At 47.2% G+C, this 21,217-nt stretch overlaps 2 long non-coding RNA genes across 2 annotated transcripts; both read left to right on the top strand.

The window, feature by feature from the left end:
• Positions 1-2,203: 2,203 nt before the first annotated feature.
• On the top strand, positions 2,204-9,357 carry LOC309797605. Its single transcript, XR_016039673.1, has 4 exons — positions 2,204-2,289; positions 3,742-3,858; positions 5,309-5,469; positions 9,128-9,357. It is a non-coding gene; the product is annotated as an uncharacterized lncRNA (long non-coding RNA).
• Positions 9,358-14,144: 4,787 nt separating this feature from the next.
• Positions 14,145-17,367, top strand: LOC309797602. Its single transcript, XR_016039671.1, has 3 exons — positions 14,145-14,233; positions 15,686-15,802; positions 17,250-17,367. It is a non-coding gene; the product is annotated as an uncharacterized lncRNA (long non-coding RNA).
• Positions 17,368-21,217: the final 3,850 nt, after the last annotated feature.

Genomic DNA, 21,217 nt, shown 5'->3' with positions numbered 1-21,217 from the left:
TTTTCCGTTTAAGTAACCTTTCAATCTCCTTCCCCAGATTCCTCCTAAACATTGAGAGTTTATTCCTCACACGTTAGACAGCCGTTTATGAATGGCCAGGCATAACGGACTCAGAATGAGTTGGCACCCCCGAGGTACCTGTCTTGCTGGGGAACCAGAGGTGAAGGGCTGGCTGCTGGACACATGTTTGCATGGAGTCAGGCTGAGTGGCCTCAGGGTGTTTGCCCTGCACTTGTGTGTGTTTCTCCCTAGTTGGTTTCCTTGTCCAGCCACCTGTGACCTCCCTCCATCCAGCCCAGGGAATCCTTCTCATCACAGGGGTAGGATGTTTGTCTCATTTTCCATCACATCCTTTCCCCAAAGTTTGGTTGTGAGTTGTTCCCATTCCAAAGACCTTTCCTCTTTGAAGAGAAAAGAGAAAATCTTGTCTCTCCTTTCCTCTCACTTCACTTCTGCTCTATTATCTCCTCCATCCAGAATGGCCCACTGACTCACATGGGTGTAGTTCCGAAGATGGCAAGAACTGCCAGCAATTCTGAGATAATAATACGGATGGATCAGGAAAACTTGAAAACCTTTATCCCGCCACATTAAAAAAAAATTGCACTTCCAGTGTATTCAGAGTCTCAGTGTAGAAACACAAATGATAGAGAAATTGAATTACACTCAAGTTTTTCTTTCCTCCTTTCCCGATTTATTCTAATCCTCCATGCTAACATGATGAACTATTTGTTAGGTAAAGTTTCAGACATTTTCTACCCATGCACACTTTTCTTCTTTTCACATAAGAGTGTGAACTAGGTCACTTTCAACATGCTGTGATTCTGTGATTCACTGTCTCCCACCGAGTCATCCACTGATAAAGTCATCTGTTTCACGGAGAACTATTTCCAATAGCTAATAGCCAATGTCTGTGGAGTGCTTACTCTGTGTCGGTTTCTTGTAACTACTTTACAGATCATTTGTACAACGTACCCATGGACCAGGTACAATTATGACCCCCAAGTGACAGATAAGTGCAGATAAGTACAAATAAATACAGAGACCAAGTGACTTGCCCAAGACACTGGAGCAAATCAAAATCCATGCCTCTGTAATCATTTTGCTCTATTGCCTCTGTCTGGGAGGCTTGATGATTTGGCAACTAAAACCTTAAATATCATGTTCCATTTTTATATCTGTGACACAAGCGTGGGGCTGTGATATGGGGTAACTAACCTGACTACTTTTGAAAACCCTTATGCACCTGGATGAAAGTAAGCCAGGGACTGCAAGCTATAGATTTAAGGTTTCCTACCAACTTTTATAAATAGCTTCTTGAATGCAATTTACGTAGTGTCAAGTCTAGGATGTAGTCCAAATAGTAACAGAAAAATGGAGATATGTAGAAAAATACTTAAAGTTGACAAGTATTGGGAGTGTAGTATTTTTGGGGCCAGCGTGTAGACCACAGGAAAACTTGCTGTTTCCATCCCAAAGGGAAGAGCCCTACGTTGCAACTGCCAAGGTCCCTGGGGCAGCAAGTGTGCTCACTGCTTAGTAAAGAAGCATCCTCAGTTTGATAGAATCATATGGGAGCCTTACATTTGGTTAGCAGTTCTACATTCTTGATGTAATAATATTTTCAGGGTGTGGGAGTGTATCAAGCTCTGAAAATACCCTTGGAGAGATTTGCTTATTAAGTTTGGCTTTTTCAATCTCCCTACTACTTCTTGACTAAACACCAGGCGGTTTCCTTCACTTTTCAGAACCATGTTGTTTTTCCCTTGTCTAATGAGCTTTGAAAGACTTTTGATTGAGCTACTAAGTTTGGGGAAAAATAAACATCTCTTTAAAATAAGGCAGATAATAACAATGACAAGTAGAAAAAGCTCTAAAACAGAGAATATCCTCCATTCTAGCCAATGACTGGGAGTGGAAGGTGCGTGCTCGCTGTCCAGGACGTAGAAGTAAAAGCTGAGGAGGCGCTGAGGCGTCTCCTGGATCTCTATGAGCCTCCATCATTTCTGCTGAGTAGGGTTGACAGATAAAATATAGGCTGTTTAGTTAAATATGAATGTTTGAAAAACAACGAGTACATTTTGAAGATAAGTATGCCCCAAATAGTTCATAGGATCTACTTATACTAAAAATAATGACTTATTATTCATGTGAAGTTCAAGTTTAACTGGGTATCCTGTATTTTTATTTACTAAATCTGACAGCCCTACTGATGATCCACAATGGAGGCAGTTGAGGAGCGGTACATGCTGGCTCTCGGACAGTCAGAAATGGCTTCAGCAGATCCAGGTACAGTATGAAATTCTTTTTGGATGTAGCTCAGAAGCCATGGCCAGCCCTTGACTGCAAGTACTGCCTCGGGTTTCCCTGAGGTGGGGTAAACCTTCCTCTTAATGGCCTTTTGGTAAGTCTGGAAGACCATATCCAAGGGGAGTCCCAAAGTCAGTTTCATCCTCACAACCATGTTTCCAATTCCTGGAATTGGCTGCATGTGACTCACAAGAGCTGAGGAGGTTTGTGAAAATTGGGAGTGTCATAGCTTGAACCCTTTGTAGGTAAAGTTTTGCTGTTGTGAGAGTTTTAACAGGAGCAATGTGAAAGACTCCAGGTCCCCAGGTAGATAGAAATAATCCTGTTCTACCTGTGTGTATGTGACAAGTCTCTAATAGTTCAGAGAGCAAGTATCTGGTCTTAGAAAGACTGATCCAAGCTTGGATGTTTCTGGTGACAAGGCAAGGTCCTGAGTTTCAAGTTCACCTTTTATGGTTGAGGAGACAATAAGGTGGTCAGAAGGGAAATCATGGAGGAGACCTTGGCTTCATCCATCGTGCAGGCTTGTATATGTGGTTCTATGTAGATTGTGTTTCAAAGGTGGAGCTTGTTTACAACTATGAACATTCTCCGATGTGCTTTTTGGACCTTCATTCCCAGAGCGAGAGCAGTGCCGAGGCTCTAGAAATGCCATGGATATTCTGAGCTGTCAGTGGCATTTCCCCGGTACTGTTCCCTTGGTGCCGCTCCTTGAAATGTCCAAAGGGATTATCATGTGTCTTGTGGCGGGTCCTAGCATTGTGAAAGGAAGCTGCTGCACCTGGCTCAGAGGATTTCGGATGTCGTGGGAGGAGTAGTAGTACTACGACTATAAATTGTATCACAGCATATCTATTCCATCTTGAGAGTGGGGTTGGGGGGTTATGAAGGGGGGCTTTTATTGTACTTTTACACATTGTACCCTTGAAACTAATTCAATTTTTTAAAATTAATTAATTTATTTTGGGCTGCATTGGGTCTTTGTTGCTGCTAGCGGGCGTTCTCTAGTTGCAGTGAGCCGGGGCTCCTCTTGGCTGTGGTGCACGGGCTTCTCATTGCAGTGGCTTCTCTTGTTGCGGAGCATGGGCTCTAGGCACGCAGGCTTCCGTAGTCGTGGCACGTGGGCTCGGTTGATGTGGCACACGGGCTCTAGAGCGCAGGCTCAGTAGTTGTGGCGCGCGGGCTTAGTTACTCCGTGGCACGTGGGATCTTCCCAGACCAGGGCTCGAACCCATGTCCCCTGCATTCGCAGGCATATTCTTAACTACTGCTCCACCAGAGAAGCCCAATAATTCAGATTTTTATAAAGAGAAGATTCCTAATATTATTCCAAAATTTTAAAAATATGTAGTTGGATAACACTATGAAAAATTAACTGATATATTCTTTTATTATTTCTCTTTGCTCCCTGGATTTTTTTTCCTCATCCAGTCAGCTAGGCACTGTGAGCTCACTGCATTAGGAAGGTAAAGACTCAGCAGAAATGAGGGAGAAAAAGAGAAACTTCTCAGCTTTGGAATGTTCACAACGGAGGCCACAGTAAAACAGGTGAGAATTCTGTGAACAAAAAATAAATGTCGTCTCAAATGCAAAAAAGTATTCTCTGCACTGGGAGGCAGGAGAGGGAGGGAGGGAAGGACTGAAGGAGAGAGATCAGTGTGGCCAGGGACATGGAAACTGTGCTTGAGGACGATATGCCCAGGAAGAGAATCAGAATCTGGAGAAGATTCAGCCTGCACGTGATCATTGCCTCCAGCCAGCACCCTCATCTCAGACGTTGGGAAATTCAGAGAGAGAGTGGGAGTACGTCAGGAGGGCCACGCGCATAGTCTGTGTGGCAGGGGTTGTGGCCGTTCCCTCTTTGTGAGGAGTCCCCAGCAATTTGCAGGCCTCTTCTGGAAAATGCTGGCGGACGTCTCTAGTGCTTATGTGAAAGCTTGTTCACAAACCTTGAAAGATACAGATGTAGATGACAGATAGATGCATAGATAGAAAAATGTCATTAAATAAAAGCTCCAGGAAAGGTTTGGAAAATGCCCTTTATTGCATAGGACGCTTCTATTGTCATATGATGTTAGACTGAGTGCCGGTCCCTTCATCCTCCTTCAGACCACGGCATTCTGTCTGCTACTCTCCCGAGGGTCCTTTCTTCTCCCTGGAAGGGATAAAACAAATGAGGTAGAACAGGAAGAGACAAGAAACACTCCAAGCTCTGCTGGTCAGGGTTACCCTCCAGCATTGCCTTAATGCTCAGAGCCACACACACCACAGTGAGCTTGGCTCCAGATCAACTACCACGCAACGAAGGTTCTGGAACATTTCCATATCTCGGGGGACCTCATTTCCACGTGACTCTCTTTCATATTCCCCTTTGTCACAGAAGGCTAGGTCCAGTGGTCAGGGTGAGATCTCGGCTCAGGCCCAAGCCTCTCAGACCTCAAAGTTCTGGTCCTGCAAGGGCCCCTGTCCTCTCTTGAGACCACTCCTGGCTCTCTCTGCCGAGAAGGAGCTGCTGGCAGTACGTCCTCTAAGAGTTGAGGTCCATCGTGCAGACCCTGAGAAAACTAGGAAAAGGCTCCACCTTCTTGTTTACGTCAACAGAGGTCAATGCCTTTGTTAGTGCTGGGTGTGTCCCATTTGATGCAACTGCAGAGCCATTAGGTAAACCAGCACATGTGTGCGGCCCCTTCCCTTAGACTCCTCTGGGCCCTCGTGACATAGGCTCAGAAGACTGCCAGCCTCAAGCCTTACCTCTTCCAAGGGACGGCCACACCGTCTTCCAGGATCTTCTGTCCCATGAATCTCAGTTGCTGTTTGGAACTCAAAGGAGAGAAAAGACCCTGCCTGCGGGGTCTCTTTGGGCTGGGGCCTTCCCCCGTGGGCTGCTCTCCCTCATTCTCCTTTTCTTCTTGCTTCTCTTCCTCTTCCTCCTCCTCCTCCTCCTCCTCCTCCTCCTCCTCCTCGTTCTCCTCCTCCTCCTCCTCGTCCTCCTCCTCAGGGGTGCTCTCGGATTCCACATTGCCCATCCACTGGGCCATGTTGAGATGAAAGACACGGCAGCTGAAGCCCTGCAGGACGCCGAACTTCACGTGCTGCTGGAGGATCTCCAAGGTGTGGAAGACCCGGCAGCAGGCCATGCACCTGAAGCCGGTCTCCATGGTCAGCATCCAGTCCGCTGTCTTGGCGCTGGGTCTCTCCTCGACGGCAGGGGGCCCTGATGGGCTGCCTGGCTCTGCCCTTTCCTCATACTCTTTCTCCTCCCCAGTGGGCTCACTGTCAGACAGGAGGCTTTCGGTGGACACATCAGAAGAGGGGTCAGTGGCTACTGCGCACACATCCTCAGGAAGGGTCACTTCTTCTATCCTCAGCTGCTTTTCAGGCAACTCCAAGGGTTTCTTTGTCTTCCAGGAGACAGCGACACCCTTGTTCACTTGTACCTGCATGTAGTATATTTTCATGCCCCTTTCCTCTTTGTCTGGGTGCAGATAGTTCTTACAGGGTGAAGAGGGTGAGGAGGAGACACAGTGTGATGGGGAAGCGGTCTCTCCTTCTTCCTGATCCTGGGTTAGGGGTGGTCTAGGCTGGGCAGTGTCTCGATGAAATCTCCGGATTCCTGAAAAAGGAAATTAAAATCATAATAACATGCATGGGCCCTGCCGGAAGCTGAGGGAGCAGGTGTGGTAGACGAGAGAGGGACATTGGCACGACATAGCTATGTCGTGAGCTTGGTGTCTGTTGGCCGTAGGACGGAGTGGTGTATCTGGTGTCATCTGTGGGCTTTTCATGTGCGTGTGGGGGGATACTGGAGCGGTGTCTGTATACAGGGGTGTGGAGTATGGTGGTGAGGGCTGTAGTATGTGAGGGATGCGGCTGGATGCGTGTACGACGAGGAGTGTGAGTTTGGGAATATCGGTTGTGCATTCCTTGTGGAATGGGGCTGTGGTGCAGGAGAGTACTGTGGAGCACGTGCTTGGGGTTGATGTGCACTGAGAAGGGCTGTGCCTGGAGGGCGCGTGTATGTGTGAGCTGTGTGCACCTGAGCTGGGTGGTCCTGCTCTCAGGCTGGAGGTGTATGATGCAGAACTCTGTCCTTCTCTGGAAGCAAAGGCAAAGACAAAGCCTACATTTTCCTCTGAAGATGCTTAATCTGGTCCCTCTTCCCTCCACCTCAAGCCCAGACCTTTCCGGCCCCTGCTCCTTGACTTCCCCACCATGGTGGTAGCAGTATTCACACACACACCCCCAGACTCAGCTGGCATCCACGCCCTCGGAACAGCTCAGCCATCCTGCCCAGCCTCCTCCACAGAGCCCTCATCACCTCTGATGACCCTGGATTTCCTCTCAGCCTCCCTGGGATCTGTGTGCCTCCTGCCTCACAGCCAAGCACCCCCTCACCTGAGGAGCCCCGCGCCCTTACCAGCGTAGCTGAGCTTGCGCAGAGTAGAAGTACGGAAGAAGTATTTAGAGGCAGAGGAGACCTCCCCTGCCCCTGGGCTGCAGCCTTGGGCCACCACAGTGGATCCAAGCCGAGGGGGATCCTCTTGTGACTTCGAGATTCCTGAGGGAGGAATGAAAGGCTCAGGGTGGGTTCATCAGTCCTCTGTCCACAAATATTTACTGAGTGTGTGACACGTGTCAGGTGCAGTGAATACACACAGTTGAGAGTGTGGTTCCCAGTGGATCCTCCAGGATTTAATTCCAATCAATACTTATTCTCTCACTGTCTAGTTGGTAATGTAGGCCTCGGTGGTGACTGTGAGTGTGTGGGAAGAGTGAGTGATGTGTATCAGTTAAGTCTGTGGTAAGTGTGGGGTTGGCATGGGGAGCACAGTGCAGACGTGTCTATCTGTGTCTGTGGCCTTTGTGTGCATGGTTTCTGTTCACAAGTCAGGAATTCTGGGACATGTAACTTTTCCTCATTACATGGTGTGGCTTGTAGTTATGGTGCGTGTTCATTCATTCATTCACCAAGATTCAGTAAGCAGCTACTCCTGTGTATCCGGCACTCTTCCAGTGTTGTAGTCTTTGGTAACGCTGCACATTCTAGTAGGGGAAGACACACACTAAACAAAACTACAATAACTATATAATACATCAGCTGGTGGTAAGTATATAAGGGTTGCCAGACTTAGCGAACAAGAATACAAGGCACCCAGTTAAATTTCAGTTTCAGATAAACCCAGAATAATTTTTTAGTGTAAGTATTCCCATGCAGTATTTGGCCTGACTTAGTTTTAGTGTAAGTATGGCCCATACAATATGTGGGACATACGGATACTGAAAAATTACTTGTTGTTTATCTGGAATTCAAATTGAACTGGATAGCCCATATTTTCTCTGGCAATCCTGACATGGGTTACTGAGACTGTGGTTTACTGTGGTTTGTACAAAGCGGGTCTGGCATTACTCAAGAATGTGTTATAAGTGTGGTGTGTATGACACGTGACTGGTTCTTACAGAGGTATTTAGAGATGGCTGAAGTTAGCTGTGTTTGTGCAAGAGTTGAGGAGATACATGTATATATATTGTGTGTTTGTGTGTGTGTCCTATATATATAGTGTGTGTGTCTGTATATCTCATCTCCAGCGTTTGGTGTTGGAGGAGAGGATTGTGATACAGGTGGGTTGTATGAGAACGTAGTACAGGAGGGATCCGTGTATATACCTCCATGTGCTGTGTGTGGTTTACTAAGGAAGTTATATGTGGGGTGTGTGATATTTTTGCTGCATCAGAGTGTACATGGGTGTATGAGTTACTGTCTCATAAAACACCCCTAACAAGAATTCTGTATACACTCTTACGTACACCGAGTGCCAGCCAGGTCCAGACAGGTTGACAAGAATTTTACCATGCAGACTTTATATCTGGTAAGCACTCTACCCCCATTCATCTCGCTCTTCTCTGCATTACCACACACACACACACACACACACACACACACACACACTCACACACACACACACACACAGGAACATAGAGCAAAATATTCTGAATGGTCAGGGTCAGTCATTGCCTTCCCCAGCCTGTCCCAGCCACTGCCTGGAAATCTGCCTGCTGTCTAGAGCTCCATTCCCAGGGCCCATCGTACAGTCTCCAGGGCCCTGGGCCTGGTAGGAGCTACTGGGCTCTAATCTGGGGCAGAGGCCTCTAGCTGGAGCTCTGGGGTGACCACCCCTCTCCCAGGGCAAGCTACTCGCCTACATTTCATGCACGCAGGCACCACGTGGCCCGTGGCTCTCAGAGCTCCCCGCAGGACCCTGAGGACATTTCTCACCCCCGCTCACGTGGTCTCAGTCTCTGGAAAACCCTTCCCTTCCCTTGATCTCCTTTGGGAAATTCTTCCTGTTGAAGGAATAAAACCTCCTTGCTTTCAATAGGACACCATCCCTAGACAAACAATCTTCTTTCAAAGTGCATTCCACTTGTCAAGATATTTTTCAACAGGGCCTTCAACTCATGGGGCTTCTCTTTCCACTTTGGTAAAAGAGGCCAAGCAACTCATGGGTCTCTCTCAGCATCCTTGCATCCTTCACATCCCCCACCTCATGACCCCAGGGAAAGATCCAAGAGAATAAGAGAGAAATTGGGGACTGAGAAAAGCTGCACCTCTAGGTCTGTGCAAGCAGGATGCAGCCTGCTATGAGTCCGACAAAGCTCCAGGCCCGGCTGCCCCAGGAGAGAGTCCTCAGACCAGCGGAGCTGACCTCCCATCTCCCAGGGGGCATCTGGCCGTTCTGTGCCGTCTCACACCACAGGGACCCTCCGGATAGATACGGCAGCATCAGTGAGACAAGGTCTCTCGCTCCCTGCTTCACAGGTGACACGTTCTCAGTCCCCCGCTTCCTAGAGAAGCTTCAGTTTGGCAGAAACCCATGTGCCCCAGACAAGTTGCCCCCCACATACCTCCTCCGTTCTCGGCAGTTTCCTGGGACTCTTCATTTCCCAGATGTTTCCTCTTTTGTCGCCGTTCCATCGTACCAACTAGAAGTCTCCCTTAGAAGATGCCTCAAGAGATGTCCAACTCCTCCTCTTCCCTACAGGTTGGCCCTTCTTGGCTCTTGGGCAATCCGTTGAAATGATTCAATACAAATAAAAATGGTCAAGTCTCCTAAATGGCTGAAAAACTTGTACCACTTGGTGAACCACCAGTACTGCCTAGTGCTCACCAGGGCTGTTATGTTTGCAAGGTTGCCAGGTGCACAGTGGAATTCTGTGACCTCAGTGATGACATCAGAGCATTCGGTGGACCTAGGTTGAGCACAGTGTCTGCAGTAGCACAGGCCCCATTTTCAAGAACAATTCCTTTTTCCCAGCCGAAGCTTTCCCGTGAAAGGGAAAGGTTCATACCATATCTATTATAAATTGTATCATACCATGTCTATTATAAAATTCACATTTTGATTGGAGATCTTTTAATGTCTTTTCTAGAGAGCTTTAATATGAATATTTTAAATGGTCTCCAGTTTCCCTGTGGATTATTGACATTTTAAACTCTGCACTTCAATTTTCCCTCAATACGTGTAATTTTGTCACGGCTATTTCTGTACTTAAAGATGAGGAACTATATAATTGATGTCTTCATTTTTTCCCCATCTCTTTCCAAGGTGCTGCATTTGATTGTGTCTTGCGACTGAGTGAAAAATGCTAGTCCTTGAGTCAGGACATTGGGCCCTTTAGCAAGTAACTCAACCTATCTGGGCTTCAGCTTCTGTATGTGTGATCAAGAGGCTTGGACTAGCTGACTTTTCAAATGCTGTGTTTCTTTGATTCACTCTCACTTACTGATCTGCTCCTTAAGAAGAGGGTCTGTTCTCATAAAGTAACAACAGTCTTTTCCTAACCTTAGGTTGGGCGGAGTTTATCTGTTCGTACTCAGTTTGTTAGTTATATTGCCTTCTACGTATGCTTAGCTCTAAATAATTTATATGGCTCTTGTGACAATTTTTAGATCTTCTTTTTTTCTTATTTTCTTTTACAGTTTCTAATTTGTTATCGCCAGTGTAGAGGAGCCTGATTGACTTTTAAAATTTATTGATCTTGTATGTGTGTGCCTTGTTGAACCGTCTTATTAGTTCCTGCTAGTTTATCTGTGGGTTCTTTTGGGTCTCCTAGATAAATGAGCCTATTAAATGTAAATAATGTGTTCTTTGGATAAAGTTTATTTTCTTGCATCTCTCTATATAGAAGCAATATGTTGAATTGATTTAAATATTTAAATACTTACATACCTGTTATCACAATCTAACATTCTTTATCTTATTTTCTTTCAATCAATATTATGTTTTCAAGATTTATCCACGTGAATCCATATAGATCTAGGTCTTTGATTTTTGACTGTTTGATATTATTTGATCACATGCATATAGCATCATTTATTTTCCATTCAAGCATTATTGGACAATTGGATTGTTTCCCTCCCTTCTCTAGAACAAACAACATTTCCTAGAATATCCCTGAAGATGTCTGACAGTCGAGAAGGGCCAGGCTGCCCGAAGGATTGCTACTTGCTTTTAGCCACCTTCCAACAGGCCGTCTCCAGCCAGCAATTTGAAGCACAGCTGAAATGAGAACTGTCCCAAATGTGAAGATCTTAGGAGCTTCCTAGAAAGTGGGAGGTTAATGATAGGCATCCTGCTGGGATCCCAGGGGAGTCTGAGCTGGCCTGAACCTCATCTTCCCCCTCCACCTCTCAAGAGAAATGTGGAGGAAAGAAGACTTCAAAAACTGTGAGCAGGCAGAGGGAGAGATATTGGGGGCCGAAGCTGTAACTGAGGTCTTGGAGTGGGCTGTGAGCACGCAGAGCCTCTAGAGAGCCAGGCTCTGCCTTCTGAGAACTTCTCCCCTAAGGCTGCTCATAATTCACGTGATACCAGCCATATAGATCCGACTTGGCCCACACTGTCACAGAAAGCCTTATCAGAATCTCTTCTTCTTCATACACTCTTGTGTCTGTTACTTGGTTATTGCCTTTGGTACTCCACTGATGTGAACCACAGTCGCCAGGGGATGGAGGACACTAGTGACCCATCTTGCTCTGTGGCCTCAGTCCACAGCTTGAGGGTAAGGGAAGAGGCCAAATGAAGGTCAAGAAGGAAAGATGGACTTTGAAGAGAAGACCTGAGTTAAGGGTGTCTTCTCAAGTCTTGATGACTGAAATGTAGCTCCAGTACCTGAAGTCCTGCTTGTTCTGAAGGCTGAGCGTGGGGCTGGGTGCACTCAGTGAAGGAACCGTATACACTTAGTATTTCCTTGCTTGCTCACACTTGCCCTCCTCTGATACACCCTCTGCAAGACTGATCTTCCCCTGAAACAACTTTCCACCTGCCACTGTCATCTCATGAACATTTGCTTCCCCTTCCTAGTGTCCCCCTAGAATGCCATTGCAGCCAATTCATAATTTGATAATCATGCTGCTTACCATATTCTCAGCAACTTCTGATAAATTTTATTCACTTTATTCCATAGTCTTCACCCATCAATAATCTTCCTTAACTTCCTAGCTGCAGGTTAACCCATTCGGAATCATTTCTTTTTCTTTCTCTTCTTTGGCAAATCCTTTCTATCTTTTAAGGTCTTTTTCTTGTCTCTCTACCATCCTGCCTTCCTGAACTTCTTTTTTTTTCCGTTTAAGTAACCTTTCAATCTCCTTCCCCAGTTTCCTCATAAACATTGAGAGTTTATTCCTCACACGTTAGACAGCGGTTTATGAATGGCCAGGCATAACGGACTCAGAATGAGTTGGCACCCCCGAGGTACCTGTCTTGCTGGGGAACCACAGGTGAAGGGCTGGCTGCTGGACACATGTTTGCATGGAGTCAGGCTGAGTGGCCTCAGGGTGTTTGCCCTGCACTTGTGTGTGTTTCTCCCTAGTTGGTTTCCTTGTCCAGCCACCTGTGACCTCCCTCCATCCAGCCCAGGGAATCCTTCTCATCACAGGGGTAGGATGTTTGTCTCATTTTCCATCACATCCTTTCCCCAAAGTTTGGTTGTGAGTTGTTCCCATTCCAAACACCTTTCCTCTTTGAAGAGAAAAGAGAAAATCTTGTCTCTCCTTTCCTCTCACTTCACTTCTGCTCTATTATCTCCTCCGTCCAGAATGGCCCACTGACTCACATGGGTGTAGTTCCGAAGATGGCAAGAACTGCCAGCAATTCTGAGATAATAATACGGATGGATCAGGAAAACTTGAAAACCTTTATCCCGCCACATTAAAAAAAAATTGCACTTCCAGTGTATTCAGAGTCTCAGTGTAGAAACACAAATGATAGAGAAATGGAATTACACTCAAGTTTTTCTTTCCTCCTTTCCTGATTTATTCTAATCCTCCATGCTAACACGATGAACTATTTGTTAGGTAAAGTTTCAGACATTTTCTACCCATGCACACTATTATTCTTTTCACATAAGAGTGTGAACTAGGTCACTTTCAACATGCTGTGATTCTGTGATTCACTGTCTCCCACCGAGTCATCCACTGATAGAGTCATCCACTGATAAAATCATCTGTTTCACGGAGAACTATTTCCAATAGCTAATAGCCAATGTCTGTGGAGTGCTTACTCTGTGTCGGTTTCTTGTAACTACTTTACAGATCATTTGTACAACGTAGCCATGGACCAGGTACAATTATGACCCCCAAGTGACAGAAAAGGGCAGATAAGTACAAATAAATACAGAGGCCAAGTGACTTGCCCAAGACACTGGAGCAAATCAAAATCCATGCCTCTGTAATCATTTTGCTCTATTGCCTCTGTCTGGGAGGCTTGATGATTTGGCAACTAAAACCTTAAATATCATGTTCCATTTTTATATCGGTGACACAAGCATGGGGCTGTGATCCGGGGTAACTAACCTGACTACTTTTGAAAACCCTTATGCACCTGGATGAAAGTAAGCCAGGGACTGCAAGCTATAGATTTAAGTTTTCCTACCAACTTTTAAAAATAGCTTCTTGAATGCAATTTATGTAGTGTCAAGTCTGGGATGTAGTCCAAATAGTAACAGAAAAATGGAGATATGTAGAAAAATACTTAAAGTTGACAAGTATTGGGAGTGTAGTATTTTGGGGGCCAGTGTGTAGACCACAGGAAAACTTGCTGTTTCCATCCCAAAGGGAAGAGCCCTACCTTGCAACTGCCAAGGTCCCTGGGGCAGCAAGTGTGCTCACTGCTTAGTAAAGAAGCATCCTCAGTTTGATAGAATCATATGGGAGCCTTACATTTGGTTAGCAGTTCTACATTCTTGATGTAATAATATTTTCAGGGTGTGGGAGGGTATCAAGCTCTGAAAATACCCTTGGAGAGATTTGCTTATTAAGTTTGGCTTTTTCAATCTCCCTACTACTTCTTGACTAAACACCAGGCGGTTTCCTTCACTTTTCAGAACCATGTTGTTTTTCCCTTGTCTAATGAGCTTTGAAAGACTTTTGATTGAGCTATTAAGTTTGGGGAAAAATAAACATCTCTTTAAAATAAGGCAGATAATAACAATGACAAGTAGAAAAAGCTCTAAAACAGAGAATATCCTCCATTCTAGCCAATGACTGGGAGTGGAAGGTGCGTGCTTGCTGTCCAGGACGTAGAAGTAAAAGCTGAGGAGGCGCTGAGGCGTCTCCTGGATCTCTATGAGCCTCCATCATTTCTGCTGAGTAGGGTTGACAGATAAAATATAGGCTGTTTAGTTAAATATGAATGTTTGAAAAACAACGAGTACATTTTGAAGATAAGTATGCCCCAAATAGTTCATAGGATCTACTTATACTAAAAATAATGACTTATTATTCATGTGAAGTTCAAGTTTAACTGGGTATCCTGTATTTTTATTTACTAAATCTGACAGCCCTACTGATGATCCACAATGGAGGCAGTTGAGGAGCGGTACATGCTGGCTCTCGGACAGTCAGAAATGGCTTCAGCAGATCCAGGTACAGTATGAAATTCTTTTTGGATGTAGCTCAGAAGCCATGGCCAGCCCTTGACTGCAAGTACTGCCTCGGGTTTCCCTGAGGTGGGGTAAACCTTCCTCTTAATGGCCTTTTGGTAAGTCTGGAAGACCATATCCAAGGGGAGCCCCAAAGTCAGTTTCATCCTCACAACCATGTTTCCAATTCCTGGAATTGGCTGCATGTGACTCACAAGAGCTGAGGAGGTTTGTGGAAATTGGGAGTGTCATAGCTTGAACCCTTTGTAGGTAAAGTTTTGCTGTTGTGAGAGTTTTAACAGGAGCAATGTGAAAGACTCCAGGTCCCCAGGTAGATAGAAATAATCCTGTTCTACCTGTGTGTATGTGACAAGTCTCTAATAGTTCAGAGAGCAAGTATCTGGTCTTAGAAAGACTGATCCAAGCTTGGATGTTTCTGGTGACAAGGCAAGGTCCTGAGTTTCAAGTTCACCTTTTATGGTTGAGGAGACAATAAGGTGGTCAGAAGGGAAATCATGGAGGAGACCTTGGCTTCATCCATCGTGCAGGCTTGTATATGTGGTTCTATGTAGATTGTGTTTCAAAGGTGGAGCTTGTTTACAACTATGAACATTCTCCGATGTGCTTTTTGGACCTTCATTCCCAGAGCGAGAGCAGTGCCGAGGCTCTAGAAATGCCATGGATATTCTGAGCTGTCAGTGGCATTTCCCCGGTACTGTTCCCTTGGTGCCGCTCCTTGAAATGTCCAAAGGGATTATCATGTGTCTTGTGGCGGGTCCTAGCATTGTGAAAGGAAGCTGCTGCACCTGGCTCAGAGGATTTCGGATGTCGTGGGAGGAGTAGTAGTACTACGACTATAAATTGTATCACAGCATATCTATTGCATCTTGAGAGTGGGGTTGGGGGGTTATGAAGGGGGGCTTTTATTGTACTTTTACACATTGTACCCTTGAAACTAATTCAATTTTTTAAAATTAATTAATTTATTTTGGGCTGCATTGGGTCTTTGTTGCTGCTAGCGGGCGTTCTCTAGTTGCAGTGAGCCGGGGCTCCTCTTGGCTGTGGTGCACGGGCTTCTCATTGCAGTGGCTTCTCTTGTTGCGGAGCATGGGCTCTAGGCACGCAGGCTTCCGTAGTCGTGGCACGTGGGCTCGGTTGATGTGGCACACGGGCTCTAGAGCGCAGGCTCAGTAGTTGTGGCGCGCGGGCTTAGTTACTCCGTGGCACGTGGGATCTTCCCAGACCAGGGCTCGAACCCATGTCCCCTGCATTCGCAGGCATATTCTTAACTACTGCTCCACCAGAGAAGCCCAATAATTCAGATTTTTATAAAGAGAAGATTCCTAATATTATTCCAAAATTTTAAAAATATGTAGTTGGATAACACTATGAAAAATTAACTGATATATTCTTTTATTATTTCTCTTTGCTCCCTGGATTTTTTTTCCTCATCCAGTCAGCTAGGCACTGTGAGCTCACTGCATTAGGAAGGTAAAGACTCAGCAGAAATGAGGGAGAAAAAGAGAAACTTCTCAGCTTTGGAATGTTCACAACGGAGGCCACAGTAAAACAGGTGAGAATTCTGTGAACAAAAAATAAATGTCGTCTCAAATGCAAAAAAGTATTCTCTGCACTGGGAGGCAGGAGAGGGAGGGAGGGAAGGACTGAAGGAGAGAGATCAGTGTGGCCAGGGACATGGAAACTGTGCTTGAGGACGATATGCCCAGGAAGAGAATCAGAATCTGGAGAAGATTCAGCCTGCACGTGATCATTGCCTCCAGCCAGCACCCTCATCTCAGACGTTGGGAAATTCAGAGAGAGAGTGGGAGTACGTCAGGAGGGCCACGCGCATAGTCTGTGTGGCAGGGGTTGTGGCCGTTCCCTCTTTGTGAGGAGTCCCCAGCAATTTGCAGGCCTCTTCTGGAAAATGCTGGCGGACGTCTCTAGTGCTTATGTGAAAGCTTGTTCACAAACCTTGAAAGATACAGATGTAGATGACAGATAGATGCATAGATAGAAAAATGTCATTAAATAAAAGCTCCAGGAAAGGTTTGGAAAATGCCCTTTATTGCATAGGACGCTTCTATTGTCATATGATGTTAGACTGAGTGCCGGTCCCTTCATCCTCCTTCAGACCACGGCATTCTGTCTGCTACTCTCCCGAGGGTCCTTTCTTCTCCCTGGAAGGGATAAAACAAATGAGGTAGAACAGGAAGAGACAAGAAACACTCCAAGCTCTGCTGGTCAGGGTTACCCTCCAGCATTGCCTTAATGCTCAGAGCCACACACACCACAGTGAGCTTGGCTCCAGATCAACTACCACGCAACGAAGGTTCTGGAACATTTCCATATCTCGGGGGACCTCATTTCCACGTGACTCTCTTTCATATTCCCCTTTGTCACAGAAGGCTAGGTCCAGTGGTCAGGGTGAGATCTCGGCTCAGGCCCAAGCCTCTCAGACCTCAAAGTTCTGGTCCTGCAAGGGCCCCTGTCCTCTCTTGAGACCACTCCTGGCTCTCTCTGCCGAGAAGGAGCTGCTGGCAGTACGTCCTCTAAGAGTTGAGGTCCATCGTGCAGACCCTGAGAAAACTAGGAAAAGGCTCCACCTTCTTGTTTACGTCAACAGAGGTCAATGCCTTTGTTAGTGCTGGGTGTGTCCCATTTGATGCAACTGCAGAGCCATTAGGTAAACCAGCACATGTGTGCGGCCCCTTCCCTTAGACTCCTCTGGGCCCTCGTGACATAGGCTCAGAAGACTGCCAGCCTCAAGCCTTACCTCTTCCAAGGGACGGCCACACCGTCTTCCAGGATCTTCTGTCCCATGAATCTCAGTTGCTGTTTGGAACTCAAAGGAGAGAAAAGACCCTGCCTGCGGGGTCTCTTTGGGCTGGGGCCTTCCCCCGTGGGCTGCTCTCCCTCATTCTCCTTTTCTTCTTGCTTCTCTTCCTCTTCCTCCTCCTCCTCCTCCTCCTCCTCCTCCTCCTCGTTCTCCTCCTCCTCCTCCTCGTCCTCCTCCTCAGGGGTGCTCTCGGATTCCACATTGCCCATCCACTGGGCCATGTTGAGATGAAAGACACGGCAGCTGAAGCCCTGCAGGACGCCGAACTTCACGTGCTGCTGGAGGATCTCCAAGGTGTGGAAGACCCGGCAGCAGGCCATGCACCTGAAGCCGGTCTCCATGGTCAGCATCCAGTCCGCTGTCTTGGCGCTGGGTCTCTCCTCGACGGCAGGGGGCCCTGATGGGCTGCCTGGCTCTGCCCTTTCCTCATACTCTTTCTCCTCCCCAGTGGGCTCACTGTCAGACAGGAGGCTTTCGGTGGACACATCAGAAGAGGGGTCAGTGGCTACTGCGCACACATCCTCAGGAAGGGTCACTTCTTCTATCCTCAGCTGCTTTTCAGGCAACTCCAAGGGTTTCTTTGTCTTCCAGGAGACAGCGACACCCTTGTTCACTTGTACCTGCATGTAGTATATTTTCATGCCCCTTTCCTCTTTGTCTGGGTGCAGATAGTTCTTACAGGGTGAAGAGGGTGAGGAGGAGACACAGTGTGATGGGGAAGCGGTCTCTCCTTCTTCCTGATCCTGGGTTAGGGGTGGTCTAGGCTGGGCAGTGTCTCGATGAAATCTCCGGATTCCTGAAAAAGGAAATTAAAATCATAATAACATGCATGGGCCCTGCCGGAAGCTGAGGGAGCAGGTGTGGTAGACGAGAGAGGGACATTGGCACGACATAGCTATGTCGTGAGCTTGGTGTCTGTTGGCCGTAGGACGGAGTGGTGTATCTGGTGTCATCTGTGGGCTTTTCATGTGCGTGGGGGGGGATACTGGAGCGGTGTCTGTATACAGGGGTGTGGAGTATGGTGGTGAGGGCTGTAGTATGTGAGGGATGCGGCTGGATGCGTGTACGACGAGGAGTGTGAGTTTGGGAATATCGGTTGTGCATTCCTTGTGGAATGGGGCTGTGGTGCAGGAGAGTACTGTGGAGCACGTGCTTGGGGTTGATGTGCACTGAGAAGGGCTGTGCCTGGAGGGCGCGTGTATGTGTGAGCTGTGTGCACCTGAGCTGGGTGGTCCTGCTCTCAGGCTGGAGGTGTATGATGCAGAACTCTGTCCTTCTCTGGAAGCAAAGGCAAAGACAAAGCCTACATTTTCCTCTGAAGATGCTTAATCTGGTCCCTCTTCCCTCCACCTCAAGCCCAGACCTTTCCGGCCCCTGCTCCTTGACTTCCCCACCATGGTGGTAGCAGTATTCACACACACACCCCCAGACTCAGCTGGCATCCACGCCCTCGGAACAGCTCAGCCATCCTGCCCAGGCTCCTCCACAGAGCCCTCATCACCTCTGATGACCCTGGATTTCCTCTCAGCCTCCCTGGGATCTGTGTGCCTCCTGCCTCACAGCCAAGCACCCCCTCACCTGAGGAGCCCCGCGCCCTTACCAGCGTAGCTGAGCTTGCGCAGAGTAGAAGTACGGAAGAAGTATTTAGAGGCAGAGGAGACCTCCCCTGCCCCTGGGCTGCAGCCTTGGGCCACCACAGTGGATCCAAGCCGAGGGGGATCCTCTTGTGACTTCGAGATTCCTGAGGGAGGAATGAAAGGCTCAGGGTGGGTTCATCAGTCCTCTGTCCACAAATATTTACTGAGTGTGTGACACGTGTCAGGTGCAGTGAATACACACAGTTGAGAGTGTGGTTCCCAGTGGATCCTCCAGGATTTAATTCCAATCAATACTTATTCTCTCACTGTCTAGTTGGTAATGTAGGCCTCGGTGGTGACTGTGAGTGTGTGGGAAGAGTGAGTGATGTGTATCAGTTAAGTCTGTGGTAAGTGTGGGGTTGGCATGGGGAGCACAGTGCAGACGTGTCTATCTGTGTCTGTGGCCTTTGTGTGCATGGTTTCTGTTCACAAGTCAGGAATTCTGGGACATGTAACTTTTCCTCATTACATGGTGTGGCTTGTAGTTATGGTGCGTGTTCATTCATTCATTCACCAAGATTCAGTAAGCAGCTACTCCTGTGTATCCGGCACTCTTCCAGTGTTGTAGTCTTTGGTAACGCTGCACATTCTAGTAGGGGAAGACACACACTAAACAAAACTACAATAACTATATAATACATCAGCTGGTGGTAAGTATATAAGGGTTGCCAGACTTAGCGAACAAGAATACAAGGCACCCAGTTAAATTTCAGTTTCAGATAAACCCAGAATAATTTTTTAGTGTAAGTATTCCCATGCAGTATTTGGCCTGACTTAGTTTTAGTGTAAGTATGGCCCATACAATATGTGGGACATACGGATACTGAAAAATTACTTGTTGTTTATCTGGAATTCAAATTGAACTGGATAGCCCATATTTTCTCTGGCAATCCTGACATGGGTTACTGAGACTGTGGTTTACTGTGGTTTGTACAAAGCGGGTCTGGCATTACTCAAGAATGTGTTATAAGTGTGGTGTGTATGACACGTGACTGGTTCTTACAGAGGTATTTAGAGATGGCTGAAGTTAGCTGTGTTTGTGCAAGAGTTGAGGAGATACATGTATATATATTGTGTGTTTGTGTGTGTGTCCTATATATATAGTGTGTGTGTCTGTATATCTCATCTCCAGCGTTTGGTGTTGGAGGAGAGGATTGTGATACAGGTGGGTTGTATGAGAACGTAGTACAGGAGGGATCCGTGTATATACCTCCATGTGCTGTGTGTGGTTTACTAAGGAAGTTATATGTGGGGTGTGTGATATTTTTGCTGCATCAGAGTGTACATGGGTGTATGAGTTACTGTCTCATAAAACACCCCTAACAAGAATTCTGTATACACTCTTACGTACACCGAGTGCCAGCCAGGTCCAGACAGGTTGACAAGAATTTTACCATGCAGACTTTATATCTGGTAAGCACTCTACCCCCATTCATCTCGCTCTTCTCTGCATTACCACACACACACACACACACACACACACACACACACACTCACACACACACACACACACAGGAACATAGAGCAAAATATTCTGAATGGTCAGGGTCAGTCATTGCCTTCCCCAGCCTGTCCCAGCCACTGCCTGGAAATCTGCCTGCTGTCTAGAGCTCCATTCCCAGGGCCCATCGTACAGTCTCCAGGGCCCTGGGCCTGGTAGGAGCTACTGGGCTCTAATCTGGGGCAGAGGCCTCTAGCTGGAGCTCTGGGGTGACCACCCCTCTCCCAGGGCAAGCTACTCGCCTACATTTCATGCACGCAGGCACCACGTGGCCCGTGGCTCTCAGAGCTCCCCGCAGGACCCTGAGGACATTTCTCACCCCCGCTCACGTGGTCTCAGTCTCTGGAAAACCCTTCCCTTCCCTTGATCTCCTTTGGGAAATTCTTCCTGTTGAAGGAATAAAACCTCCTTGCTTTCAATAGGACACCATCCCTAGACAAACAATCTTCTTTCAAAGTGCATTCCACTTGTCAAGATATTTTTCAACAGGGCCTTCAACTCATGGGGCTTCTCTTTCCACTTTGGTAAAAGAGGCCAAGCAACTCATGGGTCTCTCTCAGCATCCTTGCATCCTTCACATCCCCCACCTCATGACCCCAGGGAAAGATCCAAGAGAATAAGAGAGAAATTGGGGACTGAGAAAAGCTGCACCTCTAGGTCTGTGCAAGCAGGATGCAGCCTGCTATGAGTCCGACAAAGCTCCAGGCCCGGCTGCCCCAGGAGAGAGTCCTCAGACCAGCGGAGCTGACCTCCCATCTCCCAGGGGGCATCTGGCCGTTCTGTGCCGTCTCACACCACAGGGACCCTCCGGATAGATACGGCAGCATCAGTGAGACAAGGTCTCTCGCTCCCTGCTTCACAGGTGACACGTTCTCAGTCCCCCGTTTCCTAGAGAAGCTTCAGTTTGGCAGAAACCCATGTGCCCCAGACAAGTTGCCCCCCACATACCTCCTCCGTTCTCGGCAGTTTCCTGGGACTCTTCATTTCCCAGATGTTTCCTCTTTTGTCGCC

This window comes from Mesoplodon mirus (assembly GCF_964341445.2).
Source record: "Mesoplodon mirus genome assembly, contig: HAP1_SCAFFOLD_791, whole genome shotgun sequence".
NCBI lineage: Eukaryota > Metazoa > Chordata > Mammalia > Artiodactyla > Ziphiidae > Mesoplodon > Mesoplodon mirus.
This window is presented reverse-complemented; position numbering and strand designations above follow the sequence as displayed.